Raw genomic sequence first — 18,938 nt, 5'->3', positions numbered from 1 at the left:
CCAGTAATGCATTTTAATTTAAATGACACAATTTATTTTCATCCCCACCCCTCTATAAAGAATATTTAATCTTACATAAGAAAATTATGGTACTAAACTATGCTAAAAATTAAATTTCTCTATTATTTCAAGTGATTTAAGTCAAAATAGTTATCAATGTTTGCTCAGGTGAGCGATGTGGCCCATGGGCCTCTTGTTTTCTTTATGCGTTTAAGGAATAATATGAAAGGACTATATGCGGTTTTATGCATTTTTTGCCTCCAAAATTAAAGTTTTATAAAGAGCTTTAAAAATAAGGTGGGAGATAGTTAAAATCATCTTGAAAATAAGGGTGTACAAGGTTAACACCACAGTGACGTCATAATGTAGAAATGACGTCATAAAGATTGCCTTATTTTGTAAATTGATGTTTTGTAGCAAAATATGGGTGGTTTCGACTGGGAAACATCGAGCGCAGGCTTGCTCAAGTACCATTTTTTAATATAATGTGTATAATTATCTGAAGAAAAACATATGTTAAAATCGTACTTGAGCAGACCTGCGCTCTATACTTACGAAAGCAAAATATAAAGCAAAAATGACAATATTTTCAGTTTTTTGCAAATTTGCAGGAATTAGGTCATTTAGGTGACAGCATAGATAAACAGTGAATGAGCAATGGTGACTAAAATCAAGAATAAAGTGATAGGCGTCTACTAAACAATGATTTATGAAGATTTGGTTTTTATACGATACTATTTAAAAATTGGTTAATATTGGGGGCAGATATTTGACCATACTGCACATGTATAGTCCTTTGCTGAACAGCTTCAAAATGTCAAACTACAGATCAAGTTTGCACTTTTGTAGTGTCTGGTTGACATATTTTCGAGAAAATTAAATTTTTATATTCAAATTTTTTAATGTTCGGGCTCGTTATCAGGTTCGCTGTGTATTGAATAAACGAGAAAAGGATCTAGTCAGTAATAATACAATTCCTTTTATTGTCCTTTTATTGTTGCTAACAAATAAGTTCTGTAAAATAGTGTCAAGCATTGTGTTGTAAATTTAATCAACAGGTTTTTTTTGTATTATTACAATCGGGTTCGTTATCGGGTTGGTCTGTTGATTCGGTTTACAGAAGACGGTAAGAAATGATATTCTGCATAACAGGGATGGGGTAATGGTAATTTGTAATGGTAATTGAGTGTAATTGATTACAAAATTTGATGTAATTGGAAGTAATGTGTAATTGGACACATTTTCAATTACATGTAATGGTAATTTAATTAATTACTTTCAAAAAAGGCATGTAATTCCAATTACTTTTCAATTACTTTCAATTACACACTGATGGACATATAAATATTAAGCTATCCACTACCCATTTTCCCCACACAATGGCACATTAGGTCAAATTCGAAGAGTAGTTAAAAAGCATTGAACTATCATTATATATATATCATTATGATACTAAATATTTTTCAAAATGGATTTTTTCAGTGATTCAATATTTAATGATAAGTTTCCCAAATTTAATTAAGTACATGTATTTGATGATTTGTTTGATCTCTTTTTTCTTAAAAAATACTTATTTCCCTTCTTATTAGAATAATTAGTGTGTCAATTATCATTGAGTTAGTTTAAAATATCACTGTTTAATTTACAAACAAAATCAGTGTTATCGAAATTATATAAACTATCAAGTCATGCTTTGTAATTGATAGCCTAAAATACACAGAGCTAAAATGCATGGCTTCAAATGGGTTTAAGTTTTTGATGCCTAACATGTCCACAGGGTGTGTTCCCTTATTGCTAACATTTTGATAATTAGGTAGAGAACAACAGGTGTGAATTGTTTTGATAACAATTAAAGTCTGCAAGAAACACTTTAGTTGACATGGTAGGTGTAGGTTAAGGGATATGACTTTTAAATGTTTATTGAATATCAGGGTGTATGGGACACCTCCATATTGTGACTACAAGTACTTGCGTTTTAAAATAAACAATAAAAGACCAAATTTATATTTTTTTTTCCAGAAATTGTAACTAATTATCAGAATAGTTAGCAAATTCTCAAACAGTGAAATTATTTTGATTATGAGGGAATTTTATTCATATTATAGATATACCTCCTTAAATGTTTATGTGTTGTATATAAATCATGGTTTTAGTAAATTTTGATGAAAATGTAATTTGTAATTTAATTAATTACATCTGCAAAGTAATTGTAATTTAATTAATTACATTTGAAAACTCTTGTAATGGTAATGGTAATTTAATTGAAGAATTTAAGCAAGTAATTGTAATTTAATTAATTACTTTCCATTGTAATTGACCCCATCCCTGCATGTAATGGTAATTTAATTAATTACTTTCAAAAAAGGCATGTAATTCCAATTACTTTTCAATTACTTTCAATTACACACTGATGGACATATAAATATTAAGCTATCCACTACCCATTTTCCCCACACAATGGCACATTAGGTCAAATTCGAAGAGTAGTTAAAAAGCATTGAACTATCATAATTATATATATCATTATGATACTAAATATTTTTCAAAATGGATTTTTTCAGTGATTCAATATTTAATGATAAGTTTCCCAAATTTAATTAAGTACATGTATTTGATGATTTGTTTGATCTCTTTTTTCTTAAAAAATACTTATTTCCCTTCTTATTAGAATAATTAGTGTGTCAATTATCATTGAGTTAGTTTAAAATATCACTGTTTAATTTACAAACAAAATCAGTGTTATCGAAATTACAGTACAGCTCACGAGTATCCCGACAAAAACACCGACCACCGTGTTTGAAAGTCCACGCTGAGCGTGGAAGTGTCGGTACCTTTGATCTATTGTTCTCTGTTACGGCCACGAAACGAGAAAAAACACGGTGCGACACGGTGCAACGCGATGCAACACGGACAGTTACACGGTGCATGTAACACGCGGTATTTACCTGTGAAAAAAGGAGGATTTAGGAATAAAACTTATAAAGAATAAAATATTTATTGATGCACGAAAGAGAATAAAAGAAAAAGACAAAAAAAAAAAGAAAATAGAAATAAACAAATAAAATTTTTAGGCACGCAATTTTCAGACGTATGCAATTGTTACGGTTGATTTTTGTTGATATTAAGAACCAAAAAAATCGTTATCGCCCACATAAAGGTTTGATCAATTAAAACACTAACACTTTCTTTTCCTTTTTAAAATTCAAATACACGGTTCCATAAGTTTTTGTTTCAGTCCGTTTTTAAACGTAGTAGTAATCGTAGTTACTGTAGTTTGGCAGTTTCAATAGTGCATAGAATCATAACTGTGATCTTCTCTCACTTATACTCTATTCAACGATAACAAATATAACGGGTTGTTGAAAACAACTGTACTTTCTCTAAATATATAATTATACGGCTTTATATTTCATATATTTTCAAATTTTCTTTCTTTTAGACATGTGTGATGTACTTGTTCATGTAGTACCGCAGAGTACATATTCATAGCGCTTAGAGTCCGTGGATCGGTACTTGATAATTTTTTTAATTTCATCTTTATAAGCAACTTGGGTTTAGAAATTATTTGTGTTCCAAGAAACTACTCAGTATTGCAATAATTACTGTTTGATTGTTTAATGATCGTCATATGAGAGAGAGAGAGAGAGAGAGAGAGAGAGAGAGAGAGAGAGAGAGAGAGGGGGGGGGGATACCGGTATGAGTTTAATTTTAAGTACATTTTACTTGTAATTCAGTTTAATAAGTTAGATTTATAGTTTCCATTATATTGAACCCCTTTCCCTAAAATTGCTATAGAATCTATGCAGGCAGAGTCCACGTGCTATCCCTGTCAATCAAATCAGCCCGCGAGATAGACCACGTGCTCCTTCCATGATAAGGAAAAAATGTCGTTCTATTGTTTTTTTTAAGTCCGCAAAATAGAAAAATGTGTAGCAATGAAGTATTTAGTGTTTGAAATGTTTAGTTTCTTCCTTCTTATATTGCATGTATGGAGTTGGAATATAGCGTTGTAGAATCTCTCTCTCTCTCTCTCTCTCTCTCTCTCTCTCTCTCTCTCTCTCTCTCTCTCTCTCTGTACTTTTGTGAATTTTTGAATTATAAGAGTTCTATTTGTATAAATTTAATTCATTTATTTTAGATCCATAATTTTAATAACGATTTTAACACAATGACTAAAAGTTTGTAAAGTTCATGATGTAATAAGATTTTTCGTTAAAATTTCGACGCTATTTCACATCACACATATTAGATTGGTTATAAAGTAAATAAAGTTGTGTTAACTGTTTAAAATGCTTGCAAAAAGTTACCGTGTTATCTCATTCATCTTTTTAATCAATCAAGTTTTTTCGTACATACATGTATGTGTACCCGGTAAATAATTTCTTATCGCAAGTTAATACTTTGTGAAATTCCCGCATTTATAGAGTTGCTGAATTGTTCTCCGGATCCACGCGCCGATAGTCTTACGTGTAGTTGTTTGTGTACATATCTACAGACAATTTTTTTGTTTGTTAGAGATTAGAAAAAATCATGGAACTAACAAAGTAGAAGTAAGATATATTCAGACCATACACACGACGGGTTGTGATGAGTTACCAAACAGGTGTCCGTGGAAAGGTGTGAATAACGGCATCTCGAGTACACCTGTTCAGACGTCCAAATATACAAACAGTTAGTTGTAAATTACAATGACACCTAACAAGACAGACAATAACACCTGTTGTGTATAGAACCCAAGATGAAAGACAATGTTGTGTACCTGATCAGCTTCCGTACAGGTGTATCGCACGAGTGATTTTTCATGTGAAATCACGAGGCCATTACCCGCTATACGGAAATAAAGTTGAAAGTTATTTTATGAAATGCGGGTATATTTTTAGTACCTGTACAATGCTTGAATATAATTTAACAAGAGTTTGTACAGGTATTTAACTATAAACTATAATATGAAAGTGATTTTTTGTTTATTTATTGCTACATAAATAGCTGAAGTCCAAATTATTCGAGTCACCAGTAATATGGGGTTGTTATTTACTACAGCACATCAACGTGTTTTTAAAAAAACATGATCTGAAATGTTTTCATTTCTCATTTTTAATTGGTTTATATTAAGACTGTAAATTAATTAATAAATCAGAAAGTTTTCAGATAACAGAAAATAAGACGTTTAATCTCCCGACATTTTAATCGGATCGTCAGTTACAACATCACGTGTGTTTAGAAAAAAAACAAGATTAAATTGATTTGAATTTTGATTATATATCAACTGATTATTAAATATATTTGGTGAATTTATTTCAATTTATTTAAGAACAAATGAATTAAAAGGCACCCATTTACGTCGAGTTTTCAGATCACAAAAACTTAACTTCACGTTGTCAGCCCTGACAATTTTCTAGGTCCATGCAACGTAAGTCGATATTTTTTATTAAATATGAAAAGGATCTGTATGTTTCAAACCTTGTTTAGCAATAATTTATTTATTTCTAAACATACGCTATTTCTATCAACGTCTCAGGTAACGATATCCACGGAGTAACACAGTGGCCACGGAGTTACACAGGCGGCCACGGTGCGACACGGTGCTTTTTCTTGAATTTTCCAAATCACATACACGGTGTCACACCGTGTACACGGTGCGACACAGACCGTTTTCCACCGTGTTTTTTACACGGTGGGTGTCGGGATACTCGTGAGCTGTACTGTATATAAACTATCAAGTCATGCTTTGTAATTGATAGCCTAAAATACACAGAGCTAAAATGCATGGCTTCAAATGGGTTTAAGTTTTTGATGCCTAACATGTCCACAGGGTGTGTTCCCTTATTGCTAACATTTTGATAATTAGGTAGAGAACAACAGGTGTGAATTGTTTTGATAACAATTAAAGTCTGCAAGAAACACTTTAGTTGACATGGTAGGTGTAGGTTAAGGGATATGACTTTTAAATGTTTATTGAATATCAGGGTGTATGGGACACCTCCATATTGTGACTACAAGTACTTGCGTTTTAAAATAAACAATAAAAGACCAAATTTATATTTTTTTTCCCAGAAATTGTAACTAATTATCAGAATAGTTAGCAAATTCTCAAACAGTGAAATTATTTTGATTATGAGGGAATTTTATTCATATTATAGATATACCTCCTTAAATGTTTATGTGTTGTATATAAATCATGGTTTTAGTAAATTTTGATGAAAATGTAATTTGTAATTTAATTAATTACATCTGCAAAGTAATTGTAATTTAATTAATTACATTTGAAAACTCTTGTAATGGTAATGGTAATTTAATTGAAGAATTTAAGCAAGTAATTGTAATTTAATTAATTACTTTCCATTGTAATTGACCCCATCCCTGCATGTAATGGTAATTTAATTAATTACTTTCAAAAAAGGCATGTAATTCCAATTACTTTTCAATTACTTTCAATTACACACTGATGGACATATAAATATTAAGCTATCCACTACCCATTTTCCCCACACAATGGCACATTAGGTCAAATTCGAAGAGTAGTTAAAAAGCATTGAACTATCATAATTATATATATCATTATGATACTAAATATTTTTCAAAATGGATTTTTTCAGTGATTCAATATTTAATGATAAGTTTCCCAAATTTAATTAAGTACATGTATTTGATGATTTGTTTGATCTCTTTTTTCTTAAAAAATACTTATTTCCCTTCTTATTAGAATAATTAGTGTGTCAATTATCATTGAGTTAGTTTAAAATATCACTGTTTAATTTACAAACAAAATCAGTGTTATCGAAATTATATAAACTATCAAGTCATGCTTTGTAATTGATAGCCTAAAATACACAGAGCTAAAATGCATGGCTTCAAATGGGTTTAAGTTTTTGATGCCTAACATGTCCACAGGGTGTGTTCCCTTATTGCTAACATTTTGATAATTAGGTAGAGAACAACAGGTGTGCATTGTTTTGATAACAATTAAAGTCTGCAAGAAACACTTTAGTTGACATGGTAGGTGTAGGTTAAGGGATATGACTTTTAAATGTTTATTGAATATCAGGGTGTATGGGACACCTCCATATTGTGACTACAAGTACTTGCGTTTTAAAATAAACAATAAAAGACCAAATTTATATTTTTTTTTTCCAGAAATTGTAACTAATTATCAGAATAGTTAGCAAATTCTCAAACAGTGAAATTATTTTGATTATGAGGAAATTTTATTCATATTATAGATATACCTCCTTAAATGTTTATGTGTTGTATATAAATCATGGTTTTAGTAAATTTTGATGAAAATGTAATTTGTAATTTAATTAATTACATCTGCAAAGTAATTGTAATTTAATTAATTACATTTGAAAACTCTTGTAATGGTAATGGTAATTTAATTGAAGAATTTAAGCAAGTAATTGTAATTTAATTAAATACTTTCCATTGTAATTGACCCCATCCCTGCTGCATAACAGTGCATTGTTTTCACAAATTTCTACAAACCGGTAGGGGACGTGTATAGCTTATGCAATACTCTCAGAATGCTTGTTTAATAAGAGTTTATAGATTATCTGGTCATTCTCTTTCAAAAATATAAACATATTGTAAACTTCCAATCTTTGAATTATATTAAAGAAAATAATAAGTTGAATAAAACAATGATTCGGGATTCATTCCTGAATTTAGATGTGTATATCGCTATAAAACTATTTTACAATTCTGATATTATGTAGAATAAAACCCAAACAAATTATTACCTATCAAAATTAATAAACTCTCAAATATGTTAATTTGTAACATGGAACATTTTTTGAATATTCAGTCAAAATTCAAAGAAATCTGGTGTTCAGTCACAGGTTTTGTTATATTCTATTCATTCTTCAAAATGCATACGGAAGAACAAAATCATTTTTTTTACTAAGAATTCTACGTTTTTTATCATATTTTAAAAAATCTAATCTACTTTTTTATTATTATATAATTACTAGTATATAAATATAGTTCATTATAGTTATAGTTCATCCTCTCTCTCTCTCTCTCTCTCTTTGTTCTACGCACAGCTATATTTTATTTTATATATACATGTATGACATACTGTGGGTTTAAACACAAGTTCTAGGATCATACTAGGTTCTCACAGCTACTCAAAACTTTTGTTATAATATAACGGACCGCGGCCGTTGATGACGCACACACTTAGGGTAATATTAACAAATTTTTGATTGAATCAATTTTTTTCTTCAATAATTAGTTCACCTTCTTCCCCACAAAGAAGAACTGCTCAGCAGCAACTCTCTTCACCAGACAGAAGCGGCATTGAGGTACCAGCTTTTTTTCCAAAAAGCAGTGCCTACAGGCAAGCACAGTTCTCTCCAGATAGCAACACCATCGGGATATCAACATCTTCACAACAAAGTTGCGCCACCGGCCAACCACTCTCTTCACCACAAAGTTGCGCCACCGGCCAACCACTCTCTTCACCACAAAGTTGCGCCACCGGCCAACCACTTTCTTCACAAAGTTGCGCCACTGGCCAACCACTCTCTTCACCACAAAGCGGTGCTATCAGGTAAGCATGTTTTTCACCAAATTGTACTGTCATAGAGCTATTTATCCGCTTTTTTGACTATTTAATATTAGTCTATCTCCCATCTCCCATTTTCTGGCTGTCATCAACTAAAATCTGCATGTATTACTTGTAATGGTGTTTTGTATAATTTTGACCTTTTATTAAAATCGCCAATTTTTAATTAAAGAAGAGGATTACGCATTTATCGGTGAATATAGATAAATTAAGCAGGAAAGTTCATTTCAAACTTTTTTTTGTACATGTTTAATACAACATTGTTGTGAGTAATAGTCTCGATTAAGGTAATATTATAATCCATAATTTAATTTAACAGGAATTCAGTCAAATGCTTGTATAGTTTACAGCAACAGAGTTATTGCTCAAAATTGCTGATTTTTCAAAGGGGTGAAATATCCTACATATAGGAAATATTTGTCATTGTTGTTGGATAAGAAAGTCATGGAAAATTATTGCAATAATGGAAAGTGTCTTAAACATTATCGGTTCTGTGCGTTACTAATTAATCTATATTTAATTCATTGCAAACACGTAACACGTGTTTCATCAGCCATTGGTTTACGATCACCAGTGACTACTTATACCGACCGATATTATATGTTATATATTTTGTTTTGAAACCTTTAAAAATGGAGAGAGAGAGAGAGAGAGAGAGAGAGAGAGAGAGAGAGAGAGAGGGGTAGGTTCAATTATAGTATCTCTATTCTAATTTTAGGCCACACATTACAATAATATTTCCACCCTCCATGCATATTTATGAATCTAAAGTATAATTTCCAGATATTTGCAGAGCAGTTAGGGTCAGAAAACAACGAATAATTTTATTGCAACACAGTTTAAAACAATTTTGACAATAACATTTTGTTGGAAATTGACAAAACTCCATATCAATTAACAAAGTAAAATAATTGAGCGAGAAATAAACGTAATAATAGTGACCGAAAATAAGACCCAAAATACGGCGTAAAGTGCGGTTATCCTTTTAAATTGCATAATTCTAGTATATCTATAAAGTGATGGTTCAAGGTGACTGAGTGAAAAAAGTAAAATAAATCTACAATGTGAACAAGGTGTTGTTTAATAATCAGACCTACTTTTAATCATTTACATGTTCTTTAAATTGCATGTTTTGAGAAAAGAGACGCTTATGATGTGTGAGGTAAATTAAGCTAAAAATCAAAACGTGTTTTGACAAAATAATCAAGGGGATGTGACATTCCAGTGAAGTGTCTGTCAACGTTTGATTTGTCAAAATGTTATGCATTTGTAAAACAACAATTTTATGAAACAATCATCTTTCTGTATTATTATTTTTTTTTTAAACTTGGCAATTGTCTTAATATGTAAACCTTTGTTGTTTGTTGTTTGTAGTTCGGTTGGATTATTTACCCATCATGATCAGCAAAATAAAAATACTCAGATATCAGCAGATCCTTATGAAGCAACAACTGAAACAGCCAACTTTTGTAGACTTGCACGCCTTATACTTGATGTTTGTAATGCGGCTATGAGGGATCTTTTGCAGTGCAAACTAAGTGGCGGAGAACTGATATTGACTCAAACATTAGCTTTAAACAGGAAAAAAATTGAACATCATCTCTTAGATATTCAGAAAAAAACATTATTTCCTCCGAAAAATGGGCTGGTCAAGTATAGAAAGCTAGATTTTACATTGATGTACTCAATCGTTAGAAATGTTTGTCCTCATAAAATAGAACCAAATAGTACAAACAAATACAAGTGGGGAAAAAAACCAGTACCCGGAGATACCAGCCTTCTTGCTGCAATAGAAAGGATTCGAGCGTGCAGGAATGAGTTTTTTGCACATGCTACAGAAGCGAAGATTTGTGACTCGGAATTTAAAGATTTATGGGCTTCTTTGGAACAAGCTCTTTTTAAAATAGATGACAATTTGGGGTCCGCTTCCTACAGAAAGGAGATGAAAAATATAAGAAAGATGCAAATAGATCCAGAATTAAATAAAAGGCTACAGGAACTAACAGAAAAGGAGGCAATGCTGAATGCTCTGATTGAAAAGGACGGTAATTATTTTTACTCATCAGTGTTATCCCAACATTATTTCAGTATATCTTTTACAGTGAAAAGTATATATACGCTATTTGGTAAGTGTTAAAAGAAATACACGAGAGCCGCTAACATCGTTTTGATATTTCATAAAAACAAATACTCAGTAGAAAAAATGACAAACGTACTTGGTCTGATATTAAATACGACTGATTTAGAAAGTAATCTATGCTGTAAGAAAGTTGATGGACACTATAATTAAAACGATTGAAATCGTTTTACAATGGTTGATCCTCAATTAAATTAAAATCTCACTTGTATGTGAAGAGTAGGTTTAAAACAATGGCGTACCTTTCTTGTAGTCAATTATCCACTGAAATGTATTTCATATCTATGTGTATCGTAACATGGTTTTAGTGAACGACGAAGATAAATACTAGTAGAATATAATATAGAATAAAAATTCACATGTTTTTTGCATTATTCAAAAGCCCATAAAAATAAGATAGATGTATAGTGCTTTGTAGTGAGAGATTTGATTCGATCTGACAACATCTGCAAATCAATGGTGATCTTACTTAATTGTAAATGATATATTAAAAGTAGTTACAAATGTAGTAGGTATTGTAAATAAAATGCTTGTTCATATTAAGTTTCGACAGTGCTGTATTGATATCAGTGCTATACGAAATGGTACATGAATTTACGAGAACACGCCATATCAAAGAAGATGGGTGACTAAGGCGTCTAAAATGCCTATATGAGGATAGATAAGACGTGATAAATTTTAAATATCGACAAATCTGATTTTTTTTTTGAAAATTATTGAAAACATCTATATTTATCATTATATCGATTTATAACCCACAAATATGTTAAATACTCGTAAAAGGTTGATTTAACTGGCGTATGCGTGTCAAAACCACCAAATAGTTCAATTTTAGAACTTCGATGCCTTTTCTTTCATAGAGTAGGTCTGAGCTCCATATTTTTTTTCTAAGTCTATATATTAAGGTTTAGAGGAAATCAATCCGATTTCAATCAACAAAAAAGTGGAGAGATGACCCACTATACTTTAAAAATATCATTTTGTATCCCAACAATTGAACGTTTTAGAAAAATAATAGAAGTCCGTAAATTCGTTGTCGAAGTCACATATAGCATTCAAACAATTAATTTGACTGAAATGGCTCAATGGTTATAGCGCTAGACATTAGGTAACATTACTGAGCTAGGCTTTTAGGTTGTGGGTTCGATACCACCAAAACGTTAGAATTTACTTTTTTCTTACCATTTGTTAAAATATTCAAAACTGAATATAATTAGAAATTGTCCTTTTTTAACATAATAAAGTATATTTAGTTGAAAAAATTAATTTGAAATTATATTTTACGAGAAAACCAAAAGGGCATTTGCACTATCTTATTCCTCCATCTTCTTTCTTTAGATATTGTTTCCTTATGCATTCACATTTACAAAAAATTGTGATAATGTACTATTTCAAACGGTTTATCATGCTTTAACCATAGCTAACAAAATAAAATTATAAAATCTATCTGGATTCTGTTGTCAACATGACGCCGATTTGATCAAGCGTACTTCTGTTTTTTACAGTTGAGACGGATCAGAAATTAGAAGAGCTGATGAGCATGCGAGAAAAATTTGACTTTGGTAAAACACTTTTCTGTATACGAGACAATGTGATGATCTAATGTTCGTGTTCGTATCATCTTTGGCCATTCATGTGTATATATATATATATATATATATATATATATATATATATATATATATATATATATATATATATAATAGAAATAGAAAATTTTTAAAAATGAAAGACAACACAGAGTGATATATATGTAAACTGTTTTGTAGGATCCAGAAGGGCTTTGACTACAAAGGATGCGAATATCGGTAAAAAAAAAGTTGTAATAGAACGCATAAAGTTATTTTGATTGACACATTGCCATAAAACAGCTAAATGTTATTAATAACATGCAAAAAATTAATTTTATCAAATTACTTTTACACTAATTATTAACGCCTGTTTTTTGTTTGCTTAATAGACATTATTTGAATTTCTTTTTGCAGGTCAAACTGAAGTTTTTTTGGCGAAATTTATCAAACAAAATGAGTTTTATGTGAAAACAAAAGTATTAGAGAAAGTGGAACAAATATTGAAGCAACGTAAATGTGTCTTCTTAGTTGGAAAAGAAGGAACTGGCAAGACAGCAACGGCAGTACATTTAATGTTTGAACATATTCAACAAGAAAACTGTTTCGTGCGCAAACTACATGCACCGCAAGATTTCAGTATTTATGTTGATCCTACAAAAAACCACTTGATTTTCATCGACGACATCTTTGATTGTAGTGAGCATACACTGCAAGATTGGTGGAACATGTTTCGATTCATAAAAGATTCAGTTTTACCAGGCGTTGATTCCTCGTCTAAAAATATTCGTGATGACGACGAATGTGATTCAAAAGTACAAATTGTAATGACAAGTAGACCTCATAAACTGAAGTATGCCGTTCAGAAAATGAAATACAATCATAATTTACTGCAAAATTGCACCGTAGATATTGATTCTGATGATTTAGAATTAAATCATTTTGAGAAGAAACAAATTTTGCAGAAAAAGATGAATTTTGCAAACTCTGTTCATCAGACAGAAGAAATAAGTTTTTCTGAAGAACAATGGACACAAATTTTTTCATCCTCTCCTCCTTTTGGATTTCCGTTATGTGCCCATCTATTTGCATGCGATTCCACATGTAGGGAAGTTGGAACAAACTTTTTTTCGAATCCTGAAAGTCATTTGCTCTCTGAAGTGAAGAACACTATTAAGGCTGATGTCACAAGACGCACTGAAGTACTTTTTGTTTTGATATTGGTACAGCAGATTCAGAATGAATCTTTTGATTACAGAAACTCTGAAAAATGTTGGACAGTTCTTGCAGAATTGCAGATTACTAAGGAATTACAGCTGAGAAGAGGTGATGTGGACCACATTGAAACAGTGGTTTATGATCATCAAGATAAATTTGTAAAAGAATTTGAAGAAAACAGATTGCAATTTTCTCATCCTAGTGTGCAAGATGCTGTTCAAAACTATTTCTTTGAAAGCTACCCTAAGAAAGCTATTGAAATATTGCCAATGAGCATTTTGTATCAGAAAATGCACAAAGAATATTTTCTTTCTTTGGCACAGGAATTGCAGACATATTTTATGAAACGTCTTCGACTGGAAATTAAGAAAGGGAACATGTGTGAAGTATGTGAATTCGAACAGCTAAATGACATTTATGTTTCAAATGCGTTCTTGAGAGAGGCCATAATTGATGTTGATGGGTTGAAAGATCTTTTAGCGACAAAGAATGATGACGGATTACCTTTTATATACTTGTTCACTCTCGGAGCTTGTAATGAAACAGTCATGGCTCTGTTAAGACACGACACTATGAAGCTTGCTTGCCCAGAAATAGAGGAGCTCTATGAGCAGCATTTTTATTCCTTATTAGCATCTTGTATGCTCACAGAAAAACTGAAAATAATGGAATATATTTTACAAATCTACTCAAATAGAAATATTCAGAATAATTGCTACAACGGTTTATCTCCTCTCCTTGTAGCTGTGAATAACAAAAATGAGAGTGCAATTCAACTTTTATTGAAGAATGAAACAATTTCTCTTAATGCCACGTGGAAAGGGTGGTCTTTTCTACATGCCTGTGCCATTTACAATGAGTTTCAGATTTGTTCCACGGATATGCTCGAGACTGTTTTAGCTTTTGAACGTAAGACACCTTCAGGAATGGAAAATAAATACAGAAGGATTACGTCAATTGAACAATCCGTCTTCGAAAAAATCGTTGACAAAGTTCATAGTTCAGCTGTCAAACATGGATCACACAAGCATCTCCTATTATGTCTTGTCGAAATTTCCGAATTAGAAATAACAGACGAATTGATAAAGGCGTTTTGTTCTTTAGCTGATGTTAAAGTAGGTATGGATTTACACCCGATAAATTTTGTAAATGAAATGGGAGAATCTGTTCTTCACCTATTATTAAAATACCGATGGCATAATCACGGAGAATTAACAATAAGTAATGATGACGAAGACGGCCGTTCTGAAAATGAAATAAGTGATGTTTCATTTGAGAGTAAAGATGGCTCCTGCCATTTGCCAGAAGAATCACGGGTACCTTATGAGGCGGAAAACTTTTGTGTGTATAGAAATATAGAAGACAAAAATAAACATCTGCAGACAATAGGGAGATTATGCGTGAACAAAGCAAACGTTAATATGAAAAATAAAAGGGGAGAGACGCCACTCATGATTGAACTAAACAAGTCGAAACCATCAATTGAAGTTCTTAGGAGCCTGTTGTTTTATGGTGCAAATCCGAATGATCATGATATTCATGGTCAGACTTGTTTTCACAAACTGTTGTTACAAAACTGTGACAGTAATATAAATGTTCGTGATTTTCTCGCCATTTTAGTTCAGCATGGATTGGATGTTAACAAACAAGATAGTCGGGGCAATAGTCCTGTTTTCCTTGAATTGAAAAGACAAAACCCAAGGACTGAAATTTTACGATTCTTGATAAATGATGGTGTCAATATGAGACTACTAGATTCAAATGGCAAAACCCCACTTCATGTAGCAATGCAAAGGCCAGACTATGATGACACGACCAATAACGAAATCGTTGAAATTCTTCTTTTCTCAAAAGGTTTAAGCGTTCTTGTTCGCGATGGAAATAATGAGTCTGCGTTTAGTATTGCTATATCATATGTAAAACGCAACAGCAAAATATTGACACAAATCGCTCTTCACGAGTCTTGCGAATTTCCTCTCCATGAATGCATCAAAGAGCAAGTTTCTGAGGATGTAAAAATTCAAGCTCTTCAGTTTTTCCTGTCAAATGAAGCTGAAAAGCTTAACAAACATGCGCTTAACAAAGAGAAAGAAACACTGTTAATAACCGCGGCAAAGACTTGTCCTGAAATGGTAAATCTGTTTCAGTTTTTACTCTCTCAAGATATCAATATTAAAGCAAGAGATATCTATCAAAACACTGCCCTTGATTACTTAATCGAATCCAGCAATGAGTTTGAGTTTAAAAGACGAAAAGCAACAATAATTTGTCTTTTGGCTAAAATGTCAGACGTTAATGAAAAAAGTGAAAAAGAGACACCACAGTCTTCGTTGTGGACAGTTATGCAGTTTTTGATGAGCAAATCTTACCTAAGGCAGACTGACCCGCTTGTGGCTACCTTTGACACAAGTGAGCAGATACGCAAGGAATCTTCTACAAATGTTTCGGTGAGTCAAAAGTTGAAACAAACTAAGGATGTATTTGTGGATACAGAAATTATTCTGAAGATTCTTGAAACAACCACGGCGGATCTTAATAGCTATGTTGGGGAAAAGGGGCGGACATATCTTCATTACTGCTCGACTACCTGTTTTGATAGTGAACACATGCCAGCTATATGCGCACGCCTTATTGAACTTGGTGTGGATGTGAATAAGAAGGACAATGATGGATTAACTTGCCTCGACGTGGCATTTAAGCACACAGGAAAACAAAATTTTCACACTGTTGTGTATTTACTGAACAGAATCAATCTGCAGGAGTTGGACATAGATAAATCCTTACAGTACTTAGCAGATGGGAACAATTTGTATGGCGATATAGTCAAATATTTTATAGAGAATATTTTCGAACAAAGGAAACCGACTATAAACTGTTTGCACTATTTGGCATCGATCAATTATAATCCAGATCCAAAATACCTAAATAAAACTGAACGCGAAGAGTTGTTTAACCAACTACAAAGGTATTTCCCCGTAGACGAGGAAAATGCCGATCAAAGAATCCCTTTACATGTTGCAATAGAAGTAAACTCGAACGTCTCATGTGTGTTGAACTTTTTGAGAATAAGCGCATCATGCATTAATAAAGCTGATTGTGATGAGAACACAGCTCTCCATCTAGTACTAAAATCTGACAGAGAAGACAGTGCTGTGTGTACCATAGTAAAACAGATGCTACAATATCAGGCTGATGTAAATGCACAAAATGAATTGCTTAGAACTCCACTTATGGTAGCTGTAATGTGCTTAAAAGATCGATCAACCACGATTTCGGAGATTTTGAAAATGAAGCCTGATCTGAACTTGAAAGACCGATCCGGTTTATCAATTGTTCATCATTGCATTGAAGCACCGAAAGATGATTTCACAGCTTGCGCTCTCCTATCTATTTTTCTAGAAAGTAGACTCAGTATATCTTTGACGTCTAAGACTAATAGAAAAGATACTGCTTTAAACTTGGCATCGAAAACCAAATGTTACAGTCGCATATTATGCATCTTAAAATTGCTTCAGACGAAATCATGCACGGCGGCGACCGTTGATAATGGAGGACGAAGTCCATTATATAATAGTGTGACTAACTTACTAGGAATGAATCCTTTGGTAGTTTTAGAACGACTCATCCGATCTTTCATATTTTTGATCCATGGAGATGATCCTCATTTTCAAACAAACAAAAAGGACACGGTGTTTGATGCATGTACGAAGTCCCAATACCGTTACCTCGTTGACCTTCTCGAAACTGATATAAATGATAAAGACGCAGTTTACAGCATATTTCAACAGGCATTGATTGATGTATCACGACAAGTATTTGAAAAAAATTCCTTCAAAATCGACGATGTCTTTCAATGGTATGATTTGCCCATCGAAGAGAGAATGCAAACCGTGATTTCAGACTCAGTAACTTATTTATCACATTGTAGTCTTGACCGACTAAAAAACGAGGGACCATTGGAAGATTATGATAATCAATCAAGTGCTCTCGATTATGAGCATTGATTTAAATCATATGAATGTTAAATGAACAAACCTTCATTTGTGTTAACGTGTATAAAATAAGAAAGTTTGATGTCTATTTTATAACCATTTTAGGTGAGAGAATGTATGGGGTTTTTTTAATGTATACACATGTACTAGTATTTTGTCATTTTCATTGAAAATTGTATAATCATGGTTGATTTTTTTGTCAAAGGCCAAATGATTCAATAGAAAAAGAATTTAATTGTAAATTTTTATTGTTCTTCGATCTTTGTCTATTAAATATATTCACTTTAGGCAGCTTTTTTTAATTTCGAAATATATTACTTAATATGTCTTTTGATTTAAATAATTTTAATGTATTGTGCTTGTTTACGATTCTCGAAATAAAATACAATGAATATTTATCCAGATCCAAAATTCATCTGACAATGATTAGGCATTAATTGCCATACAGTGAAAACTGACTACTCCGCTGGACTGAGGCGAATTTTGTGTGAATATTGGATATGATAGTAGAAAATTAAACAATGCAAATAAAAACAACGATCGGAACTTACAGAGGTTAAAATCGAACTAGACAGCGGTCACTGTATTCTGAAGTTTGAGATTAAATTAAAACATGCAATGTAGGCTCCATAATTTACCGCAAATTCAATAATTTAAACATGAACATATATTTATACATATATGTTCTATGCAATTTTTTCCTCCTTCAACATATCTGGCAGTGATTATACATGATCAAACTAATTCCTTGAATATAAACAAAAACTTTTCTTAAGAAATCATATCAAAATCACTTAAAAATCATATCAAACTCACAAATTCATGATTTTGTTCTATGATTTAGACATGATCCATTAAATGAATCATACCCAAATCATAGGTGACAAATAAGGAAGTATGATCCTGATGTGGTTTGTTTCTTGGTTTTGAGTCTCCTATGATTTTCTTGTGATTCTGGTATGTGCTATTATATCTTAGAAGGCAACAGAGCATGCGTTTGAAATGATTCGTTAATTGCCAGATAAACTGACCACTAAGAATTCAGATTTCTGCATAACAGGAAGTTGTGTTGCAAATTTTGAATGTTCATCTTGGAGCCTAAATGTGATGTACATGTCAGGAAAATTTGTTATTGTTGGCATCTTGCTCTATCTTGGCATATTTATAAAGTGAATTTATGGAAGTATTTGGGGGGAATATATTCTTATTAACTTGAGGTAAATAATATTTTATAAAGACTAATTTACAATACACTATCAAGTGATTTATTAAGTGAAGCAAGCAACTAATGCATGGATGCGCTGTACATGTATCATTAGTTCAGACCGGGAGCTACAGACCTGCAGCTAGGTTTTGAAATGCATACGTAATATTTTAAATTGTACAATTCATGTAATAATTGGTAGAAGAGTTTGAAATAACAGTATAATTATCATCTAAATTATGGAAGACTTTGATCC

General features: G+C 31.9%; 1 long non-coding RNA gene across 3 annotated transcripts in view; it reads left to right on the top strand.

Moving 5' to 3' along the window:
* The window catches only part of LOC105347087 (uncharacterized), a 36,338-nt gene extending 18,462 nt beyond the window's left edge, over window positions 1-17,876 (top strand). For all 3 annotated transcript variants that reach the window (XR_010709611.1, XR_010709610.1, XR_010709612.1), the window contains exons 3-7: window positions 8,231-8,548; window positions 9,938-10,608; window positions 12,206-12,262; window positions 12,470-12,508; window positions 12,686-17,876. This is a non-coding gene — a long non-coding RNA (uncharacterized lncRNA). The remainder of the gene's footprint in view (window positions 1-8,230; window positions 8,549-9,937; window positions 10,609-12,205; window positions 12,263-12,469; window positions 12,509-12,685) is intronic.
* Window positions 17,877-18,938: the final 1,062 nt, after the last annotated feature.

This window comes from Magallana gigas, chromosome 9, assembly GCF_963853765.1.
Source record: "Magallana gigas chromosome 9, xbMagGiga1.1, whole genome shotgun sequence".
Classification (NCBI taxonomy): Eukaryota; Metazoa; Mollusca; class Bivalvia; order Ostreida; family Ostreidae; genus Magallana; species Magallana gigas.
The sequence above is the reverse complement of the archived record's forward strand: the minus strand, read 5'-3'. Positions and strand labels throughout refer to the sequence as shown.